Source organism: Phasianus colchicus, chromosome 12, assembly GCF_987193195.1.
Source record: "Phasianus colchicus chromosome 12, bPhaCol1.hap1.1, whole genome shotgun sequence".
Lineage (NCBI taxonomy): Eukaryota > Metazoa > Chordata > Aves > Galliformes > Phasianidae > Phasianus > Phasianus colchicus.
In genome coordinates, this window is record NC_143447.1 from 16327886 (window position 1) to 16352356 (window position 24471).

The window sequence follows — 24471 nt, forward strand, 5'->3', positions numbered from 1 at the left end:
TTTTAGTTACAGTTTTATGAAATATTTATCATCACTCTTGAATATATTTCTTAAAGTTGAAAGATGGTTACACATAACTAGAGCAAGTATTGGTATTGAAAAACACTTTGAGGTTTGCACAGACGAAATCACACGATAATTAAATATTTACCGCAGTCTGCGATCAAAACACTCTCACCACTACAGGCTGGCTGGCTCTTGCAGGTGTACAGCTCTGCATTACCACACCGAAAGCTGTCACGCTGGGCCAGCGGTTTTAAGAGGAGGATTTGTGTAAGCAGTTCGCTACTCACAGTTTGAGCACGAGAAGTGGCACTCAGAATGCCCTGCTTCTGTCATCTCAGCTGAGAGGAGTGCGAACCGAGAGTGTGCGGGCTGCTTTGTGAGGACTAGCAGGGCAAAGCTTGTCAGAAGATACACTGGCTAAGGAGCTTACAGATTATGCCTTCAGAAGGTGCATTCCCCTTGGAAAAAGGGAATGGAATAGCGTCAGGCAGAAAATTGTGTACTTTTGTAAAGATGCAAGCTACACGCCTGAGATCTAGGTGCTGTGGTTGTAGGCTACAGTTCCCTTTGGACAGAGCATGCCTAAACTTGAGCTTTATTTTCTTTAGTGTCTGAACGGATTAAATGCATGTGCCTTCAAGCCCATACTTCATGACCTCTGGAGTACTGTGGAAAAAAATGTGGTTGTCCCATTGTTTTTAAGTAAAGTGCAGAAAACTCATGTGCAACCTCTGTCCCTTCTAGGCCATGATGCAACGAAGGAAACATGGAACAGAAGAGGTGGTGAGAAGCTGCTGCTTGGAAGATGATGCTGTGTGCAGCAACATGCTAAGGTATACTTCAGCTAGCTGTGACCTGAAGGCAGTGTACAAGTCAAAACCACTCTGGATTCAATTATAAAAGTCTCTCAGACCTGAGCTTCACTTAGTAAACTAACCACAGTACCAAATTCATCACTTACAGAGAAATACATTTTTGAGAAATGCTCTCTGATGTTTTTAGTATTCAGATGAATCAGTAACTAAATCATTTCTCTAAGTAGATAACATGGTACTTGAAAGATAGTCAATGCATTTAAGTGTTTTGCTAAGTAGATGGCAAGGATGCATGCTCAGGGGCAGGACTTTCTAGATTCAATTCTGGCAATGAAGATGGCAGTGCAGTTTTGTTCTTGTTCTGCAGCTCCAGAGGATATGAATCTGAGAGCTCTCCTTAATTTGCTTCTGGAGCCTTCTGTCTCACTACCTTTTCCTATTTCAGTTCTGCTGTAAAATAGGTATTTGATCATTTGCAGTGAGGAATGAAGATGACAATCAATGTGATGCTGCCAACCTCAGATCAGGGAAGGATCAGGCTGGATGGAGTCTGTAAAAGAAGGATGTTGACCTGAAAGCATGACAGGCCAGAGCTCTTCACAAACACGAGTGCCTTCTCATTTTTAAAAAAGAGGCTTGATTAAAGAATCCATTTAAATGAGTTGGCACAGAGTTGTGTCAAAAACATCACACACAAAACTGACCCAAGAAAGAAGCAGTGCAGATTTACAGCAGTGTTGCATCACTTACTCCAATGAAATGATTTTGATCTGTGTAAATGAGATTAGACTGAGGCCCGAGCCTTATCGCTCCAGAGCTGAATATCTGGAGATGACTTAAAATGTCTATTATGTGTTTCTAAAGCAGTTCTGCACCAAGATAAGAGTATGAAGAATTTACTTGCCGACAGATCAGGAGAAAAGATGTACAACGAGGAGTGAAAGGTAAATATAAAAATAATCAAGGATGCACAGGCTGGAAGGGTCTTTCTATTCATGACCATTCTGTTCCAGCAAAAGTAATTTTTAACCTGTGGATGGCTTTTTTGTTGTTGTTGTTCTGTATTTTTAATAATTCTGTTCCTTTGAATGAAATTGCTAACTAGAAGCAAAGCATGTTCCGAATTTTGTGTTCATTATTCAGTTCTGAATTTTAACTTTATTTTCAAAAGTTCAAGTCCAATGAGAAGTCAGAAGAAAATTTAACTGGAAAGTCTACGCCAGCAAGCAAAATCTCCTCGTGATTTTGTGCATATCTGCATAACATACACTCTTTAAAACCATGTTCCAAAATACTTCAGATTGATTTGTTTTTCCAGAATATCTCTGCTGAAGAAGAAGCAATGTCAGGCAAGTCTATAAATAGAACAGTACAGTATGAACTTTTGAACTGTGAAATCTGGGGGATGTAATCTTCCTGCTAAACAGAGGCTTACAGCAGATATTAAAAGCTCTGATAGGAGCTATGCCAGTGTTTGAGCTGTCTGTTAGAGGAAGGAAAATTGTGAACTGCTGTTCGCACAGTGCACCAATGCATTAAAGCTAAGGTTGCTTCAGAATCACTTGTGCTGGCTGAACAAGTTAGTCTGGCTGGTTTTGTGTGTGTGTGTGTGCTTGTGCATAAACATACTGTGACCAAGTGGCTTACCAGCATTAAATGTCTTCATACTGAAGTGAAATAAAAACATATTTGGAGTGAAAGCAGTTAATTTAGATCACATAATGCGATTTTTAAGTGACAGATTTGGTGGGATAGTGAGGCTACATGGCTGTTAGTGATGCCGTTAGTGGACAAATGCTGATTTTTATCAGCTGAGGGTCTGACCCATGGAAAGTGCCACATGAAAGAGTTTACTGCAGTTTCCCGCTGCTAAATTCCTGCCTGTCACACTTCAAGCTCACACAGGGCTGTGCCCTCTTCCGCACAAGAAGTAAAAGAAACTGGGAAGAAACATCACTTCCCAGTGTAACTGTTACACAATAAGTAAACATCCATGTCATTGCCAAAACCTTGTAGCAGTTGTGCTGTACGAAGAAGCTGCTTTCCAGAGACGCAGGTGTGCAGCCCAAGCACTTTGTGAGGGAAGCAACCCACACTCCTCAGCTTGCTACAGACCTCAGCTGCTCATAACATGAGGGAAAGGCACTTTCAATGCTTTGTGGGTTTTTTTTTTTCTTTCTTTTTTTTTTTTTTCTGGTAGCACTCACACGTTTGGGTTGGTGTAGCCACTGGTGGTTTCAAGCAGCTGCAAACTTTCTTTTGAAATGGGGATCAGGAAAATGCACACCCCTTGACTTGACTTTAGGAACTGGGATTTTAAGGAAAGCTGCTGAGAGTTGCACAGATACTGAAGGAAATGGAGGCAGCAGGTAATGATGAGGGATGCTGTGACTGAATGGGAGAGGAGTGCCTCTAAACAAGATTGGCCAGCCAGCAGCAACTCTGTCTGCCCTCACAGCCACCATTTTGTTGGGCTTTCAGCTATAGCTGCTGCCCTGCCATAAAAGAGCGGGAAAAGAGATGCTGAGGTGCGGCTGCTGGAGGGCTGGGTTGCTGTGGTGGTCCCTCATCAGTGCCAGCAGCTGTGAGCCTTCAGCAGGACCTTGATGGGGCACAGCTGCTATAGCCTTGCCTCAGCCTTTATCATGAGTGATTTGGAGGAGATGGCTCTGTAATACTTGGTCCTGTCCTAGAGATGTGCTGCTCGGAAGGCAACAGATCTGTGAGTAAGCTAAGTGCTGCTAAGATGTGATTCCTCGTTCCTTGCTGTTTGTGTGTGGTGGGTTGATTGTTTCAGGGCTGCTGCTGAGCCCTCTGAGGAGGGTGAATTGGGTTGTTGCTGAGAGCTTTTCTGAATCTAGCATCAGTTCTGGGTGCTCTGTTCCTTGAGATAGTGGTTTTTGCTAGTGGAAACTGCTCACTGTGGTGGTGGGGAGGTTTCAAACCCATAATACCACCACTCAGTTGGCTAGAGATAAAATTGTGTCTTAATGAGGGTTTCTTCTCTCTCTTGTACAGGTGCTTGAGTTATGTTTTGTTTTGGTTTTTCTGAGGCTGGTGCTCTGGGACATAGTGGTGTTTGCAGTGACTTTTTGGCATGGAGGTATACAACGTGTGGGTAGTAAATGCCTGCACTGCCCATGTGGGCTATGAGCTACAATGTTCATGGATGTTCTGTAAGACGAGTTTGTTGGTGCAGTTCCTCAAATTTGTCCTTTGTATCTGAAAACTGAACTACTTTTAATGAAGGCCAGGGTGAGAAAGACTTTGCCCTTCCCTGAATAGGTAGACAAAGCAGAGGGGACTTCTGTCTGGTACAGCCATGGCCTTTGGGTTCTGAATCTGCTTGGTGGACTATGAGTAGAAAACAAGACAGATGTTATTCTAGCATGGTTAAACTCTGGAAGTTAGTACAGGTTTCACAAATCTTCTCTACAATATAGCTCCTAGAACTGACTGTTGTTCTCCCTATTGAATACACGGTATAGATTTCTAGAGACAGGAGTTTCACTTACTTTTCTTCTGCAGATAGACTAATGTATTGATTTTTTTTTTTTTTGCCATTTTTCTTTTTAAACCCAAAGGAAAAAATTCAAATAAAACCTAATTATGTCTTTCTGTTTCTGAACAGTTTGGGAAATTGCACAGCAATCAATATTAAGTACATTTTATGCCAATTTAGAAACATATTCTGTCTAGATATGTGCTTGATAGAGCTCTGATTTTTGAGTAATTTAGGTTGAAAAGTAGGGTAATGTGGATTTTCCAATTAGCTTATGTTAAGTCACTGTTCTTCCACCTAAATTTTTTTAATAGCTTGGTTTTTAAAAGCATGGGTGTCTGTGTCCAGGGGAGTTGAATAAAAAGGAAGATAATCTTTTCAGAAGGATGAAAGACAAGAGGATTAATGCAGAGTTTGAATTTTTGTGAGAAATTCAGACACGCAGACTAGTGCTGCAGGGAGAGCTTCTGCTTGTGAAACTGTCACTTGTTAATTAAGTTAATGTCTACGATGCTCTGAAAATATAAAACACTATGTAAGTGCTAAGTATTATTATTCACGATGCCAATTTTGACAGGTTTACTGGAATAAGCTCTGCAATACAATATATGTTAATGTTCTAATGCTTTACTCATTTGCAATGAAACTTAAAAACAAGAAAGTAAGAATAGAAAACCAGCCAAGGCTGGCAAACTAACTGGAGTCCCTCATTTAGTGTCCTCCGTGAGCACTTTCTGGAAATAAGGTTAAATCAAAGGTAACATGGAGCCATTTGCCATCTTCTAGAGCTCTGTGGGGAAAACCTCAGGTGTATGGTGGGATGCACTGGCTTATTGTGACTTTCAGTTGTCCTGTTATGAGATGGTTGGTCCCAAGTAGCTGTAACACAAAGCATTGGAGCCATATGGCTGGTGTGTCCCTTCTGTCACCAATAGACTCATTCCTGTCACAGACTGCAAAAGGGGAATGGGGTAAGATGTCAGTCCTACGTAGCTGGAGAATGCCTTCCTCCTCTAAGGGAAATCCCCACTGGCCAATTAATTTGGTTTGTGGCTGAAGTTTCTGTTGGCCTAGAGGGGCTGCAAAAGGGAAAATACTTTTGGAGTGGCCTGCACTGGTATTAGTACCTGAGCAGATAAAGAACTACTGACCAGCTCTCCGTATACAGGTACAGGAAAAGTGAATACATTATCTTTCACAATTGATTGGGTACTTGTAGTTTGCATGTCATTTGGATACAGAAGCATATTTGCATGTAGATATCCTAGTAAACAGAATAGATTTCTCAATGTCCTGGGCTTGTTTTCTTTAACTGTAGGCAACAGTTTTTTTGTGAATAAAGCTATCAAGGCTGTTATTTTGGGCGTACTTCAAATTATTTTCCATTATCAGGCTTAATTTTCTCCTGTCTTGATGACTTCAAATAAGTGTAAAACAGTGTGAAATCTAGAATTAAATATATATGCATAAGGTCACATGAGTTTTTAATTTTATTTCTTTCTATGTATTCTATTTCAACCATAGTCTCTCCTGAGAAGTCCAGTCCAGAAGATGTTCTACCAGTGTAGGCAAAGCAAGGATCTGTTTAGCTTAATTGCAACTGGAAAAGTTCATGGATTACTTTGTATTTTGGCTTGGATCTGCTAATGTGTTGAGTGTGCATGTGCACACACACACCTACACTCAGTTGTTCCAGCCATATGAGATCAGCCTCTTCACTACTTAATTAAATTCATTTACTGACTGGCAACACACAACTTTTCAGTGCCGTGTGTCCTGGTTGTGCTGGGAGACTTTCAGGGCTAGTTCTGTTGTATGCTAGGGACAAAACTATTGTGAACTCATTTGATAAGAACATTAGTATTGTACTGAACTAGTCAAGCACAACAAGCACTACAAGGAGAGGAGGATGATGTGGTTATTTGTGGGTGGGGTGGTAATGATATATTTCAAGAATAACAGCAGCAAGGGAGGTGTATGTTAATAAAGCTATTTTCTTGCTGTTTAATATATGTTCAGTTTTCAACCTCAAAGTTGGTCTTGATCAAAGACTGTCTGAATCCAGCCACGACTCTGTCCTTTCTCATGGATCCAGAAAAATAAAAGTAGTAGTACTTTCTTTCCTCTATATATTGGAAAATGTTGTGATATATGAGAATATCATACTCTTAACAAGATGAGTCTCTTATCTGGTAGGAATGGCTGTCTAGAATTGATGCTTTCAACTGTCAAAGCACTTAATGATTACCGCCCTCCTATGCAGATAGATAATGAGGAATGGTACCTTCGGTGGGAAGATCTACCAGTTCACTCAATTGTCTTGCCTGCCAGACAGCAGTCAGCTGTTACTGAGTAAAATACTCTTGAAACATCTTACTGTGGCAACTTGAAACGTCTGCTACTCAGACTGTGAACTGAGAGAGGGGTTTCTGCCCTGTTCCCCTTTGAGCTGACTCATCTTTTGTTACCCAGATATCTCCTGAGTCAGTTTCCTGTTTATGGAGTGGCAGTTCTGTGATTTGTAAGTGAAATAGCTTTGTGCTATCAAGACTTTGCAGCCTGTTCCCCATGCAAAAAGAAAGCAAAAGAACTCAACAGAAATAAAAAATAAGATTAGACATCAGCAATTGCTGGTATCCTGATATAGCAAGGGGTGATTTAAAAATCTAGGCGAGATGGCTGTGTTGATACTGGAATTATGAATTTCATGAAGACCTGAGTCTTTTGACACTGCCCTCCCTCCCCCCCATTTCTCCCCCCCCCCAAAAAAAAAGGGAGGGGGCAAGGCAAGAGAATTGCCTCTTACCCTCTTCTAAAGTGCAGTAATAGGTTGTCATTCTAAAACAGATATATGGATGTACACCTTGGATGCTCTAGTTACTGAATATGGTGCAGGTAGTACATTGACCCTGTCATGAAAGCACAAATAGTCAGAATAGGGTCCTTAAGGCATTGCTGTCTATTATAAATCAGTTAGAATAATTCATGCTATAGATTTCCCAGTGCTGAAAAGCCTTTTATTCAGCAGAGTATAAACATATATCACACCTCATGGAATTTTTTCTTTCTTTGTATGAGTCAAGCTTAAAGAATCCTGCAGGAGAGGAACAATGCACTGCACAGACAATTCCCTAAAAACCCATTACAAATAGAAGGTGGAATAAAAAGATATTGTTTGGCTCCAGGATCATTTTAACAGCACGAGTCATACCTTTGTTATTAAGTTTGGAGCATGTTGAAGGAGCTAGCAGTAAGCCTGTACGTAGAGCACACAAGGACTGTGTCTGGACTCAAGCTGAAAATGCAAATAGAACTTTTCTGGTTTGGTTTCTCAACACAAGTTAGAGCAGCTTGCACCAACTGGTAAAGGCTGCAAAGGGCTATTTTGCCAGCTGGGAGGTGCAAGGGTGTAATAATGCTGCTGGCATGCTGCCTGTGCCAGCCACAGGGAGGAGAGTGGCAGAGAAGCCAATGTGTGACTCAATGCCATCGAAGAGAGATTTTCCACAAACCAGGCTTAAAGGCAGTTTGTACCACTTGGGAGTGGGGCATTGTGGCCCTAATGTAACCAGAGGCCTGCTATGAAATGTTTACTCCCCGTGTAATTCATATCTGTCTTATATCTCTCTAAATGTTCTGGATATGTTAAATCCAGTTGATACATGATGAGCTGGCTAATGTGCAGTTCCCTAGGTTCTGATAAATGGTCTTGGGAATGAAGGAGTTAACTGACCATCATCAATTACAGCATCAGAGGGGGTGATTAGGGCTGAAATTGCAGGGAGGTTTTTAATTTAGCCGAGTAGAGGAGACGCCCCCAGCTTAGCCAAGCTCATCAGATCATATACTTCTTACTGCTTCATCTGCTTACCATGCACTGCCACTCAGAGCTATTGTGCATGGAGAGGGCACTGCGCAGGCGTCATGATACGATATTATTCCGTTGTCCAGAAATCCACCCGAGACTTGCTGTCACTTTGCCTGCTGCAGAAGTGCCTATCAGACAAAATTCCCACAAGGACCCCAAATCAGGAATCAATCAGCAAATTTAGGAAAGGAAAAAATTACGCAGTTCTTAAGCTTAACATGAAGTAATTTCTCAACATCTCCCCTTCAACAGAGTCTTGTTGAAATAGCTGGGCTTGCTCCTAGAAATAAAAATGCATACAGCTTTATGCGTTAGAATCTGGGATGAATCAGTTGGATATTTGTGTTTTGCCTGGATTAAAATGTATTCAACAGAATACATGTGTGTATAGATTTCAATATATAAACAGCTTGTAGTTCTTGGTGATTTTTTTATTTTGTAAAATAGGTTAGTTAGTGGATATTGAGCACTGCCTTTGGAAAAGGACAACAAACTTCAACCCACAGAGAGTTTCCCAAAGGAGGGAAGAAGTGTGGAGGTTTGGGGCACATTGTAGCCATGGTCACTACGGAAGAGTCTGGCCCCATGCTGCTGGGGGGGAGCAGCTGCCTTGTTCCAGGGCCATACTCAGCTGAGTCTGATGTGGGGGTGTGACCACTTGACACCTCCTCCCCCCCAGTTCCATCTGCTCTTGTGCAATATTTCTAGTAGAACATGTGGAGTGTTTTGCTGTTGGATGTTAGGGATTCACGGTGTTTGCATTCAGACATGTTTGTAGAGTAGCCTTCATGTTCTTCTGGGGAAGAGAGGGAAGAAAGAAGGGCTGCAGTAATCCTACAAGAGAGTGGATTGGACTTGAAATTCACTGAGATGATTGAGCTTTAGAAATGTAAAAAAAAAATAGGCCTTTTGCAGGCTGCTTTCACTCCTGAATCTAGAAAGAAGCCATTTGATTCCACTGAAAACTTAAATATGAGATAAGATCTATGCTGATGCAGCATTAGTGGAGGAGATGGCAGGGGAAGTAGCACTAGGCTTTGTAGTCTTGCAGAACTACAGTCACTGGGGCTGAAATCTTGCACGTGATCTTGTAATTAGAGATTGTTTCATATTGTGCAAATATATGGAGGCAAAACAGTTGCCTGTGAATCATTCAGCTGCATCTTATGTATGGTGTTTGACAAACTATTTTATTTTGATTTTTGTTAATATAGCATCTTTGCAATTGTGGAGGCATTTACCATGTAACATCAGTCACCTGTGTAATCCTAATGAACTCATGTAGATGAAAATAAGAGGCTTCTGAAGAGTATTAGCAATGAGTTGCCTTTTTTTTTTTCAGTGTGCCCTGATGCTGGGGGAGATTTGGTAGCCCTACCAGCCCACCCTTAGTTTTGAAATGTGAGCCTAGCTTTTTCCCTGTTGCAGAAGAACAATCAGACCTAGTCCTAGAAATGGTCTATAATGAAGCAACGGATATTTTAACTTCAGACTTATCAGTGAGTGGTCCTTGCTCCTTATCTGAGCAAATTCCCATTGATTTCAGAGGAATTATATCTGAAAACAGAGAAGAGCAGTGCTTGATTAAGCCTTGGTGTAATGTAACGCTGATATGTTTCTTCTTTCTGATATAAAAACCTTTGGTTTTTTTTTTTGGTTACTAAAGCTATCTTACAATGGTTAGTTCCTCTTGTTCATTAAAACTTGTTTTATTAGTATAAGAAAAATTAGGAAAATCAAACTACCAAACCTGAGAGTAGCCTGTGGGGCTGTGGCTGCTTTGCTTTCTCAGTGAGCTGTGAGCAGCATCTCTGGCTGCTTCTTCCTGCAGTGCTCCTTGCAGAGGTGGAAATGGAGGTCCCTCTGGAGCAGGTGGAACTCAGAGCTGTTCCAGCCCTTCTGTCAGCATTTAAGTTGTTGCAGTAATTTTACAGCTAAAGGGTTTGGAAGTGCTTTTCATGCTAGCAATGAAGCCTGACTACAAAAGGAATGACTACAAAACTAGAGCTTAATGCAAAGGGCTTGCAAGCTGTTAAATGATCTAAAGTGGAAGTTAGAGGTATTCTGTGTTTACTGGGCAGTTGGTACACTAGATCCCTCCTGCACATAAACTTATACTTAGAAATAAAACATGACTGCTTTGTTCTACTGTGCTGTCGGGAATGGCGTTGAGGGTCCTTTGCACTGCCTGAAGCTTGCTGGAGGTTTTGTAGACCCTAGCACAGAAGCCCTGGTGTTTGCTGGGACCCAGCGAAGACCCTCTGCAAATGCATCTCTGACAGATCCATGCCATAAGTTGCTACTGGCTGTTTTTCAGCTGACTGCTTTTACTGTGGACATTCTTGGTGACCCACGAGCTATTACATGCTACAGCTCCTGTGTGATGCGTGCAGCAGCTGCTTGTCCAGAGGGATCATGCTTTATGTTTTGGACTGCAGCTATTTCTATGCTGCTGATTTCAGTGGGAGTTACACCATGGGCCAAAGCTTGTGGAGAGATCTCTGTGCAGATTTTTATTTATTGCACGTGTGGGAAAATCTTCCTGGTTTGAGTAGACAGTACATTTTCTGCAGGGGACAGAAAATAAAAGAAGCCTTAGCATGCCCCGAAACTGCTCCGTAAAGGCAGTTTCAGAGGTGTCTTCCCATAGAGCCTTAATATACAGTGAAAAGTAGTACTTAAACCTCTGAACCAGACACAGCTCCTCATGCAATTTAATTCTGATGTTGAGGCAGCGGTATCAACAGCAACATCATTACTCATTTAAAAAAAATGAAGTTATAAAGGGAAAAATCTGTTATCTGAAAATCCTGCAAGCTGCAGAGTTCTTTAATTTGATTGTAGTTCAAATAAAGAGAGAAACTGTGAGGCGGTGGGCCCTCGTCTGAGCCATGCTGCATTCAGAGGGACCCTTAGCAAGACTTTGGTCCTGCTGCAGGATTAGGGCCAATTTTTTTGCAAGGAAAATATTTGTTTTTTTGTCTGAATGTTCACTGAAGTAATTTCTACCTGCTATTTTCTGTGTTGAGGTATTAAAAATTCTATATGTATTCATATTTTCTTATTAGAAAAAATAGACAAATAACAAAAATGTAAATATATGATGCTGTATCTTAACATAAAGTGTATGATGCATTCAGTAGTGAATGTTGTTGGCTACAGTGAAATATTCCAAATAGCTATTTACTTATCAATATTAGTGAATAGAGTTTCTCTAAAACCGCACACGTTTTTTGTTAACTATATAAACAATAATTGCCTGTTTAAGTACTTGCTAAAGTATTCTTTAAGTCTAAAATCAAGATCACAAGTGGATTTCAATAACCTAGTTAATTTACTGTAATTTTGGAATTCTCTCTCTGCATGGAAAGAGAAGTATGAAGAGTAATTTCATCTCTTTATAGTTGATTTAATTTTATGTACTATTGATGGATTAAGTTACCAGATAATTGTGGAAAATGCAACAGTGATATTATAAAACTGGTTGCGATAAAACCATTGCTGGCTGCCTTGCATACTATTTTAAAAAATGTTTAACATTATTAATTTTACAATGGCAATTTATAAATGTTAGTTACATCTTTCCGTTTTCAGCCCCCCCCCCCCCCCCAGTAGATGGTTTTAATCATACTCCTGTAGACTATAAAATTATTCTTCATTATGTGAACGTTTGTCTCAATTTGTGTAACAATAACATTTTCAGTGTTTTAAAACACATTCTTAACAAAATCCTGCAGATGATGGAGCCCTGGTTTGAAAACCAGAGGAAAAAAACCAGGTGTAATTCTTTGGAATAGCAACAGTAGCTTTATTTCTACGACATTCAATACTGAATATTAGATTATTTCAAACTCTATTGTGAAAGAATGAACGAGAAGTTGTGTGAGCCCGTGTGCAGTTAGCTTTTCAAATTCAGGTCTTTAGTTACATTACTTTCTCTCTTTAGTTAACACTGACACTAGATTAAAAGAATTGCTTTCTAGTGAGCAGCATGTTTTGTCGGTCTTTGTGCAGAAGATGTAAAACAACAAACTTTTAATTCCAACATTTCTTAAAACGTTCTAAAAGAGCCTTCTGGGATACGTGGTGCTGTTAGACAGAATTCTGAGAAGTTAATTTTGAAGTACAATAACAGCACACTAAAATAAAACAGTCGCGTAGAAATGGAGAGATCTCAAATTCAGGCTTCTTTCCTATTTGGAATTTAAAGTTTGTGAAGAGGAATACAATGATGGGATTCCTTGAGAGTGTTAGATCTAAGTTTTCCGATTTGTTGCTAGTGTCACAGTATAATTGCAGCTTAAAGTACAATGCTCTTTTGTCAGGAAAAAAGTGTTAGAAGTTCTAGCAGATAACTTGCAATTAGTTCTTGTTTCTTTTGTGTAGATAGCTTAAAAATGAGGGCAGCTTTTTGTGTTGTGTTAGGATTCTAGTGCATCTTGTCCTGGTTTTAAAACAAATGGTTGTTACTGTTGGTTTAGAAACATCAGGATTTTCTGAAATTATTTATGGGATATATATTCCCTACGGATTTGTCTTTTAAAAAGAAAATTCTCCAGTGCTTTATTGTTTTCTTAAATATATTTACAAGTATATAAAACTCCACAAGTAGAAGTGTTGCCTCAGTCTTTATTATAGCGTCAGTGTCTGCAGCTACAATTTCAGCCTTAAGCTTAACTTTTTTTTGCAAAGTATGTAGTTTTCATTAAACCTGTAATTAGTATAATTAATAATTATTCACTAATTGAAGCGCAGGTTAACAAACTTCCATATGTAAAAGTAAAGGGGGAAAAATGTCATTCATTCACACTGGGCTTTATAAGCCTATAAAACTCTTCAAAGGACTTCAAGATATCAAGCAATCTCTTATTCAGCTAAACCTACCCCCCACCTTCACTCTTACACACACTTAAATACGCAGTATGCTCACAGCTTGGAAAAAAGCAAGAAAAGCCTTAATGGATCACTGATTTTAACCAAAGAGGTAGGTACGTATTCCATATAAATGGTTTCAAAACAATTTTTGTGTTAGTATTAATAATTTTCATCAGATGAAAACAAGCATCTTAATGCTATAGAAAGCTAAGCTTTCAACTGTGGGCTTATTAACATAGCTTTTATTTCAAGCTCAAAACATCTAAAACAATTACACTGGAGCAACTGTGTAATTTGCTCCTTTATCATACAGGTATAGACTTGTAGACAGAGGCAAATAAGGATTTAAGGGTAAAATGAAGTGCCAAGGTCCAAATTTTGTTCATCTTTACACCCATGAGTAATTAACCCATTTGAACAGATTATGAGACAAATAACATGAATAAAGGTATTCACATGTGCGTAGGCTGCAATACCCAGCTCTAGTTAGAGGCTTCACAACTGATGTAATAAATCAAAGAATAGAATAATTATTTCTCAATTTACCATGACATGGATATCTCGTCTTCGCCCTGGTTATGTGTACCTATAAGAAGTGGTAAATGTTCAAGATCTGTTTAAGCACATCAGAGAAACAGTGCTAACACAGCAGGAAATGTGACTTGGCTTTTTTTAAATAGAAAATCACTTTTCAAGTTATTCGTTTGTACTAGAAACCAAATATTTTCCATCTGGAAGCGAAGATCAAAATTTTATGCCTAGGGTACCACTATTTGTTTTTAAATGGTTTTGTATTTAAATAATTTAAAATATTTTGCTGATGGGGATATAAATGTACACGCTTTGAGAAACGCTAGAAAAATCCTGTATGTAACTATGCGCTTTGAGCTGTGCATTCATCTGAAATGCTTATCCCCAGTTTAATTGTTTGTAAATTGCACAAAACGTTATTTGGTTCAGAAAAATATGAAATGAATACGGACTCTCAACGTGTGCTGTTTTCTGCAGCTGTTTGGAGTGGATGCAGTTATAATTCTTTCTGAAATATTTTTTTAAAAGAATTATTAGTTGAACAACATAACATTGAGCTGAAATTGAACGTTATTCTAAGCTGAACACAAAAGCGTTCCCTTGATATTAAACTTTAAAATACAACTGAGATAGTAACAAGTCATGCACACATTGCTACTGAGCTGCTCAACAGTAGGCACTGAAATAGCATAGGTTTCAGTTTTGAACTGCTGTCTTTGAAATCTGTTCTATCTATGGTTTAATATTTGAGTGCTTTCTCGAACGTGATTTAAAGTTTCTCAGGAGAATATGCCATTTCAATCAGATAATTTTAGAGTATAATTACAAATACTGCTACAGCTCTGTTACCTTTGTCCTTTTTTAAATGGGGCAGAAAATGCAAGGATAAGACTAATGTGTGGATTCGTTTCAGTGTAGTTTGTATATATTACTGATAAGCATACATGCATGTGTACAGATGCTTAGAGGTGTGTGCTGATTTGTTAGTGTTCAATAAAAACTGTTAGAGCTCACCTAGCACAATTTGGCAAGTTTTTTCTCCTTGCACATTGCTGACAAATATCAAATCCAGCTCAAATAGTAATCAGATATTCAGAATGACTGCAGCAGCATCTTTTCCTGACTTAATCTATCTAAACAGGGTGTTAAAGTCTGAAGACCTCCTAGTACCTTCAGCTTCCCTGCTGACGCTTGCCAGCTTCTTAAAACAATTTTTAAGCTGGGGTTTGGGAGGCGAGGGAGAGAGTAAGAGAAGATATTTTCAATTATGGATGCTCAGTGAGAACTATGGTACGCTGGTCAAGCTTCTCTTAACTCTTGAAGGTATCCTTCACAGTTCAAAACAGTGTTCAAACACTGAAATGTTTGTGATGCACGCTGATGGTTGCGGTGGTGGGTGTCGCATTCTCTTGAAGTTTTCCAGAACTGTTAACAGGTGATAACCACTACTAAAACTAAAACTGAATCTGCATTCTGCACTAAAAATGTGGGACCACAATACTTATCACATCTGAAGAAATCTACTGCAGCATCTAAGTAGACAGCAACACTTAAACCTAACTTAGTTCTCTCTTCTTACTGGGGATGCTTGCAGGCTGCGCTTGTTTATGAACCTGAAACTTGATTCACAGGATGGGAATTACCTAGTAACTGGAGAATAAGTAATATGTTCTACTTAGAAATGTGTGCTAAAAAATCAATGCAATAAATTTGCTGCTTGTTCATTATCTAACTGGTAAAATATTCTGTGTCAATAGGATTTCATCTGCACTGGGCAGATCACCCAGGAGAATAAGAGATCTGCTAGTTAATGACTAGATTTTGCTTTGATTCTTAATTTGTGGTTAATAATAAAGAATCTTAACTATTTGTTTTCCCATATGAAAACAGCCCAAATGACTTTGAATGCATACCATAAATGTTTTTTTCCTCACCCAGACTATTAGGAACTCCTTTTTAATTTTACACTATTTTTGAAGTAATCCAGAATAATTTCAGTTAATTGTATTTATAAACATCCAGAGACAAATTTTTGAATATCCAGAATACTAATTTTTTCTCTTCTCTTGCCAATTCTAATTGCTTTTCTCTAATTTTCTATGAAGTAATTTTAATAAACAGAATCGATCTGATCAAAGTTTTTGAGTTACTTCAATGCATTTGTAACTGTATGGAAATCTCAGGAAGGGCTGAATCTTCAAGCAGACTTCCTTGTAAAGAAATGAAGTGTGGGTGAACTTGTGCATCAATTGCAATACCTTCATAGCATATATATGTTTATTTCTGGGAATGGAGAGTAAAAGGATAGCAAATGTTTAGATATAGGACTAAATCCTGCCTTAACAGCATTTAACATCAGCAGGCGTTGTCACAGTGAAATAGTACTACAAGATTTTTTAAACTTATTTTACGCGCAGAATATTTAAAACAAGACACATCCATTTCCTACTATGCAGTGCTGAATCCGCATCTCGTGTACAGACAAGACATCTGAGTTAGTTGGCAAAACACTCATTTTTACAGGATGAATGTGTAGCCTAGATCAAAAACCTCACCATGATTACTTGGCAGCTTTTAACAGTTATCACATTTCTAAGCATGTACTAGAAAACTACTTGGGAGGAGACGTTTGGGGGTAAGATGTGCATAGATACACCCTAGAAACTGATTAATCTGTTTTGTTAATCAAAGGTTTCATCTTCACATTATAGTATAGCCAGATTAGTAAAGCTCTGATGATGGGACGCGATCATTTGCTAAGTAAAGTCAAAATTAATGACAAATAAAATCATGTTCCCTTTGTGGTTATTTCCAGCCAGCTGCATCCAAATATAAAAGAACTATCAAAGAAAGATACCCATTAATTATTAACTCAGAACAACTTCAGAAAGCACTTCTTAAACCTCCTTTGACATCATTCTGACAGGCTCATAATATTGGGAAGTTCTTGGTAAGAGTTGCATTAGATTCAGCATGTCACCAATTCTGCCTTGAATAACCACAATTTGAGATGCACTGCAGCATAGATATGAACACATGGGGGGGAAAAAAGTACCATTTCTAAGATGTCTGTGAGTAAAATTTACAGCATAACGTGCTGTATAATTCCTTGTGTGACTCTATCTATGCTGTCAGCATAATAGAGTTGTCAGCAGTCTAATTGCAAGATGCAATATGTAGGGGGGGTCATCCAAAAAAGAAATCTCAGTGGAAAGTAACACAAATCAGCTGTCACTACTATAAAGCTGGACCAACCTTTGGCTAAACCATTTAAACCTTCAGATTAATCCCTAGATTCATCTATATAGATTGGTTAAAACTCCAGGTTTGACTGCAGACAAAAGAGAAACTTCTAAATGAAGTCTATTGTTTGTGCCCATTAGACAATGCGTTCAGTTAATGATCTGCAACTTGCATTACCCTTGAAACTGTTTTAAAGACTTAATTGTTGCATCTTCTTCCTTTTCATGCTGTTTTCAGCTCTTGTTTCTTAATACATCTTTCTATCAGAAGATGAAAGCACTTTAACAGGAGATTATAGTAGTTTCTTATTTATTCATTCCAATGTACATGATTAAATATAAATTTAGTATAAAAGGTAACTTGTAGAGAACTTGTTTAGCCATGTGGCTTTAGTAGAATCTGCTTTTTTTAATTCAGAAGTTTAATTCAAAAATTTTCTACTTTGCAAAAATCTATGCTATTCCAAGCTGTTAAATTATTTGGTACAATCATTTAGAATTTTATGCCACTGTTCAGAGTAAATGCATATAGACCTATATAAAGCTAGAGCTAGGAAACAGTAATAAAGTAAATGGTGGTGTTCTTCACAGTAATCACCTCAAGCTACTAAACTTATTTATATGTGTGTTTAAAAACTTGAGATCATGAGGCTGTTCTAATTCTGGTATTCTTTTTAGTTTTAAAGCCAAGCAAACTCAGACAAAGCTATGCAGCTGCCTCCCCCTTGCTGAACAGGACAGGCTTACTAGTATTTTTTTTTTAAAGAGATACTAATCATTCTTTCATCTTATGGGGAGAGATTTAAATTTAGAATAATTACAAGATAATAAGCGGCACAGAGCACAAATGACAAAATGTAGATCAATTTGATGTTTTAATGCAGTTTTCCCCTCTAATCAGTGGTATTAACCCTTCTGACTACTTCTCTGAAGATTCTTCTCCTTATTTTCTATGCTATGATGTGAATGATAGAGTATCAGAATGTTAACTCTAAACTGTTCCTAAGTGTGGATGAATAAGCAGTGACTTATAGTGTATATTTTTAATAAGCTGATTCCAATTTCAAGGCTGTAAATTCCTCCTTATGCATCATACAGGCCCTACCAGAGCTAGGCACCAGATTGATTAGAATCACTACTATTGGTAAAAAAAAAAAAGTGAAAAGCAGTGTTATTGGCTTATCTCTGTCAAAATAATTAGACCTTCAAGTAAACTAGAGTCAATATAACTTCTTCCAAAAAAAAAGTTTCCTACCTTTGCTGGCCTGTTTCATCAGTTTCTTTAAAGATGCAACTTTTACTGGTGCTTCTGCTCATCCTAGGTTTTCACCAGTCTGAAACCTAAAATGCTCTTTGCTTAAAGTGTAGGTTAGTATAATAGCTACTTGAAGCAGGAAACCTCTGCAATATGTGTGTCTATGTCTATAGTTGTCTTTATTTGGGCCTGTCCAGCATTTTGTTTGTCCTCTAGCCTTTTACTGCAGCTGGACCCTGACCTTCAAGTTCTTAAAAAGAGGGAGGGGGGGAAAAAGTATTCTTTTCAGATTCCAAGTTCCTCCCTTTTTACCCTCCCACTGACACCGTCCTATTCAGTACTAGAGATAACTTTATTCATCTATACATCATTGTATCAAATTCAATAGGCAAACTGCTTCAACATGCTTCAGAACTGGACAGGGCAGTAATGTCTTCATTTTTTTCTTAATGCAATGAGTTTCTTATCGCAGTCCTTTTAAGCACAAAACAAATGCTGTAACAAAAAAATGATCTCAAGTTTTTTCCACCCCATCTCACCATAGGCTTGTTTATTTGTTAGCTATTTTAGTGGACAAAGTTGTAAACCCCGATTACATACATCCCTACCTAACAGTTAAAAAGTAAGTAAGGAGAGGACAATCTTTCATAATTACATACTGCATTGAGAAGATTTACTTTGAGATCCTGCTAAGAGCATGGAAGTAATTTCTTCCTGAATCTGCTATCATCCTTTAAACAGGCTACTGAAATTAAGTCGCATCTACAAAAGCTAGTGGAGATGTCATGTCAACCGCAAATTTTGCTGATCAGTGACTAGAAAAGACACAGGTCTTTCTCAACTATGTCAGTGTGAATTTGCTACACTTAGTGTTAAGAAACTCAAAATCTGTCATTAACTGCCAGACCTTACTTAAAGCTAATGACACTATCTCCATGGGTGTTAGTACAACTCTAGCAGTAAGGAATCCAGCTTCCACTTCTTGATCTATTCTGAATCCTGCTTACTACCAGATGACTTTAAAAAGAGGAAGCTAAATGGTTGCTCCACGTGTTTGTGATGTGGTATGGTTTAAGCTTGGTAGTGAACTCTCCCCTCCCCCCCCCAAATGCTATGAACATACTGATAAAAGGATAGATCAGCATTTTAAAGAATGGAACAGATCAAAGGTTTTGTAGTGCCTCTTTATAGTAACATGAAATATGTAAGATTAGTATACCCAAGTCAAACTCATGTCCCACTGACGTCTTTGTCTTTTAAATGGAAAATAAGGCTTGAGGGGAAAAAGTTGGATGGTTAAATTACTGGACTTCTGAAGTGCTTAGACCAGCTAATGGTACTAGATGACTTCAGATTTGGCAGATGAAAAATACATTAAAAAAAACACATCCCTAGCTGGGTGTTTTCCACTATAGGCCTTACATGTTTATGTAGAGGGTATTGCAAACGTTTGGAGGGATTTGGGAGTTTCAAAAGGAAGAAGTTTATACATTAGTGCTGCAAGTTGCAAAACACTGTTGATATTCAAATGTTTATTGTGTAAAATCTGGGATAAGCTTCAGCATGAGAGCTCCTTTAAGTGCCTACAACTATTGCTAATTCCCCTCAGCATTGAGGCTTGCACAAAGGCCTTAATCCAATTCCACTTTTTTCTTTTTTTTTTCCAAAAGCCTATGCTATTTTCTCTCACATAAACTAACAACACTATCCCATCACACTGCAGAATGGGTCAAAGAAAAAGGGCTCTGTGTTTATACTTCACCAACACTTTGTATTTCTTGGCCAAGTATAGCAAGAAACTTTAAGTGGGTCCTGCAGGCCCCACACCATCTTTAGAAAGAAAAATAAGCCTTCAGAGATTGAAAACAGAATTTTAGGCACTAAAAAAAAGCTATGAAATGTCAACTTTTATTTTTCAATCGCAATCCCTGAGAAATAAATGAGCTTCATTCTTCCATTTCTGGTTTAAATGATGAGATGCGGGATTTGCTTTGATGCAGTAATGTATTCTTTCACGTAACTTCCTTGGAGATGGTCTTTGCAAGAGGGTCCTCATATACTAATATTTGTGAGTGCATGTTTTATTCTACTACTATGTGGGTACCTACTCATCAAAACAACCTGAAGCAACAAAATTCATTTTTGAAAGTAAATGTTAAGGTTTGCTTTAACGAAGTACGATAGCAAATGTATTGCTTTCTGAAGCACTGTTGTTAACTTTGCCCATAATCGGCCTTGTTCAGAAGATTTCAGTCCAGTGTTAACTGGTTAGGCATTCTCTGTACGTAAACTAAACTTGTTTCTGACAATCTCAGCAGTCTTGTCAAGGTTCAAATACCAACAAAGACCAAGCTGTTTTGAGGTTTGGTTTCCACTAGCGAAAGGGGAGAATCTGATCTGGTTCCCATGTGGTCATTTATAAAATAGAGTAGAATTTTTCTCATAACTATGGAGGATGTTAAAATGCTAGCAAGTAAATCAGCCTTTTTTTTTTTCTTCGTTCCAACAAAGAATTAAAATTCCTTTTGTAATCAGAGCACCATAATTTTTACCATGAGAACCTGGCTGACATCTAATAGCACAAGTTGTGCTAATTTAGGTGGTGCTGGCTCCCATTGCTTGAGTAGCTCAGAGTTGTATTGTCCTAGAAGGTCTAAAAAGAATTCAGCCTAGAAGAGAATTTTTTACTGAAGCCTTTGCCATGGAAGTCTTTGTGCTGACTGTGTTCTTGACAGCAAGTTAATGGCTGAGCTGAGTCTCCATAGGTATTTTTCCCCCCTTCCTCCTTATGTCTATATGCATATCTATATAGCAACTACATGAGTGACTGCATTGTAGTCAAGGGATAATTCAAACAAGGTTTGAACACGATGGAATATTATGAAATAAGGTACCTTTTCCTGCAAATGAGTTTGTGTCGTTCCCCTCCACCCCTCCCTTTTGGGATTTGTCATCCATCTGGGGGAAAGGAACCGGACCTGCTGCCCCTCGTGGCCTTGCACTGCCACCTAGAGCTGAGCGCTGCTGAACCCTGCGCGGTGTCAGCGCTGCTTTTTCTCCTGGATGTTAGATGTGAGCTAGATGTAGAAGTCTCCTGTAGCTGAGATGAACAGACTGTGATATTTACAGAGATCTGTGTTTTGCACAGGAAGATAACTAAAGCACACTATTTCAAGTATATACATTAATTGCCCTCTAACATACTCCACTCTTTTATTTGAAGCACAGGCTTTGCTGATACAGAGCGATGGCTTCTTTCAGACACTGTTATAAAATATTAAATAAGATTTTTTTTGAAGTACATGTTATTTCATACAGTACTTTCTGAACTTCTTGATGTATTTGCATGGGCTCTTCTCCACTAAGAGGCTTTAAGTATTTTGGTTCATATTGTGAAAAGTTACCACACATAGATTAGGTGAGTGCTGAAGTTGCATTCCAATGGGCTGGCTTTTTTTTTTTTTGAAAGGGTATAGCTCCATCAAAATAAGCTACTTTTCTGTTGGAGTTAAAATTTCTCTGTGTAGAAAACTAACACAGGACTTAAGTATTGCTTAGGTCCTGTTAGATTGAGTCTATGGTGTCATGCAGTTAAATTCTCTGCAACAGAGGTTGTCCCCCAAAAGCACCTTGCTGGTGTTTCTGCTCTAGCTTCTATGAAGGACAGTAAAGCCAAAGCACCTGTGCAAAATTCTAACATGCTTCTGCAAAGGACTTGCGTTAAAATTAAAAACCTGAATATGCCAGAATGGCTGCTAAAATTCTTGAGACTTTCATTTTTCTTTCATTTTTCTCTGCTACAGAAGTTAATCAATTATATACATTTTATATTTACAAATGCACAAAGAAAAGTTCATTATCTTGCCCCAGGAAATAGAAGGTCTGGTACAAGTTTTTTTTCTAGGATCAGAAAATGCCTAAATCTTCCTAGTGAGAGATTCATTTCTTCTGCATTGTGCTGTCTGCAGTGCTTATTCTGAAAAATTTATGAGAGTTGGTATTTTAGTTGAATGACAAGTCTCTCAATGTATTTAACATCTTTAATTATTCTTGTCATTTTCAAAATGAGTGGAAAAAAATGTACAAAACCAACAGAAATATGTCAGTTGGTTATTAGTTACAGAGAAGTCTGTCTTTTATCTCTCTTCTCTCGGGTGGAAACCATCCTTTCTATTAAATAGGGAGCCAGTTCAAAAACTTGAGACCCATCACTGTCTTCAGGGTTTTTAATTACTCCTCTGCCTTTTTCTTTTGGATTGTCTGTGTTAGATGACTTCTGAGTTTTAGGTTTCTTCCTTGCCTTGCTGTCAGCATATGTCTTTTCCTTTATCATGTCATACAATTCAGATCTCTGTTTGATTGTCTCATTTTGGTGCCACGCTCACTCAGCAAATGCAGCCCTTCTTTGTTTGGGGAAGTGTGCCTTGTTATCATGAGAAAATAGAGAAGAGAACATTTGAGCAGGGTGCTGGGAGCGAGGAGTCAAATTGGAGAATTGATGGGTGAGTTTTCTGTTATCTAGGAGAAGAACTTCAGACTCCATTAGAACTTGTTAAAGTGAACACACTGGTATTTTATAAATTCTCTTTTTTTTAGAGGGGAAAAGAAAACACAGCCTTTATTTGTGTCCTAGTTTTTCTTGCACATACGGGTTCTTTCTATCTCCACTCTTCTACTTTGCTTTAAGGTTTCCATGAAATGTAGACACCTTAAAGGGTTTCCTTTTGGTTTGACATGGTGCTTGGAGGTTCCTTCTGTGAGCATTGGAGGTTTGGATCTCATATCAAAGGTTTAAAGCTAATGATCTTAAGTATGGTTGAATTTTATTGCTCCTCTGGTGGGCTAAAACCTTCAGCAACTCTTTGACCTCTTCCCAGTCAATCCAATTCCATCTAATACTCTGTGACTAATATGGTGGATATTTAATCTACTTTGCTGCTGAAATTACTTTTAGAGCCACTTTTTTTCCTTAAATCTTCCTCTTTAGAGAAATTGCTGATCGTAAGCTCTAAATATTTTGCCTGCTACAACATAGATTTTTAAAGAAGAAGCTTTTCTTTTAGTAAAAGAAAATTAAGAGAGATAATTTCTTTTTATAACAAAAATTAAATGAGGGAATATAATTATATTTTGAAAGTAAAAGCCAGATTAAAATGAAAAATTGACTGAAATATTTCTGATTGTACTCTTAATATAGGAGTCATGATGAATAGCCACACCTTAGCCAAATATTTCCTGTAATATAATTAAGCTTTGAAGAGAATTAAAGGAAGTTCCTAAAGACAGTATTTCCACCCTCTATGCAGTGCTACTGAGTTCACATTTGGAATATGAATCTTGTCCTATTCGTATTACCAAGATGCTGAACTGCATTTTGTGTATATAATTTTTTTTCCTAAAAACTGACCAAATTGAACACCTGGGGTTATGGTTCGAATGTAGCAGCTGTAATCTGAGATACTTGGCTGCTCTTCACTGTTTGCAACTCTTAAGGCATCCAGCTTGTACAAATTCTGGATTCCAAACACAAGCAGAATGGATTTGCTTATCTGTTTTACTTGTGGACACACCAAATCGGGTCAAGGATAATGATCTCTAAGTCCACAATCCTTATATTTTTAGTCATGAGCGTGGATGAACTGAATTCAATGGAGCTGAGTAATTTGAATTTAATGAAATCACTTATATGCCTAGACTTAAGCATTTAGGCAAGTTTTTGCAGGATTGTGGCATTAACGTTTTCCATATGTAAACTCTTTAAATGTACACTCTAGCATTGTATCAGGTAAATGGGTACAGAGCTCAAGTGTCAACTTTCAGTCTGGATCCAGAGCAGGTAGATGTTATGGAAAGGATGATATGAAATGAGATGTGGTCTTTTGTCTATTTACCAAGACTGATGTACACACATGAAAGCTGAAACATCCAGTGCAGAGTGAATGGAAGGAAAATCTGAATTCTTTTTTCTGACCTTAGCCTGTCTAAGAACATTGGTACAATAACTTCCAAGGCTGGGAGTGAGAATAAATCTTCTAACTGTTCAAAGTGTGAGACTCCAACTTGTGAAAAGGAGCAGAGGTAGAAACAAAGAGATGATGAACCTTCCCCAAGCTAGGTGATCGTAGCTGCAGTTTGATTAGACTTTCCAAAGGAATATGTGGTCTGGAGGAGTTGTAAACAAAGCTTGATCTAACCCTTTAATTTCTAAAAAAAAAATTGGCCAAGGAATAGTTCACGTTAAAGAAACGGTAATGAAAGTATTGTGTTTTATCATGGTTGCTACTAAGTGAAGGATTTCACTCTTCTGGGCTATCCGTATGGCAAATTTCACATGCACTAAAATTAGAAGAGAAGACTGAGATGACCCAACCCACGTG

At 38.2% G+C, this 24471-nt stretch overlaps 1 long non-coding RNA gene across 1 annotated transcript in view; it reads left to right on the forward strand.

The window, feature by feature from the left end:
• Window positions 1-3366: 3366 nt before the first annotated feature.
• LOC149916295 (uncharacterized) overlaps window positions 3367-24471 on the forward strand; it is an 85094-nt gene continuing 63989 nt past the window's right edge. The window contains exon 1 of the long non-coding RNA XR_016470536.1: window positions 3367-3543. This is a non-coding gene — a long non-coding RNA (uncharacterized LOC149916295). The remainder of the gene's footprint in view (window positions 3544-24471) is intronic.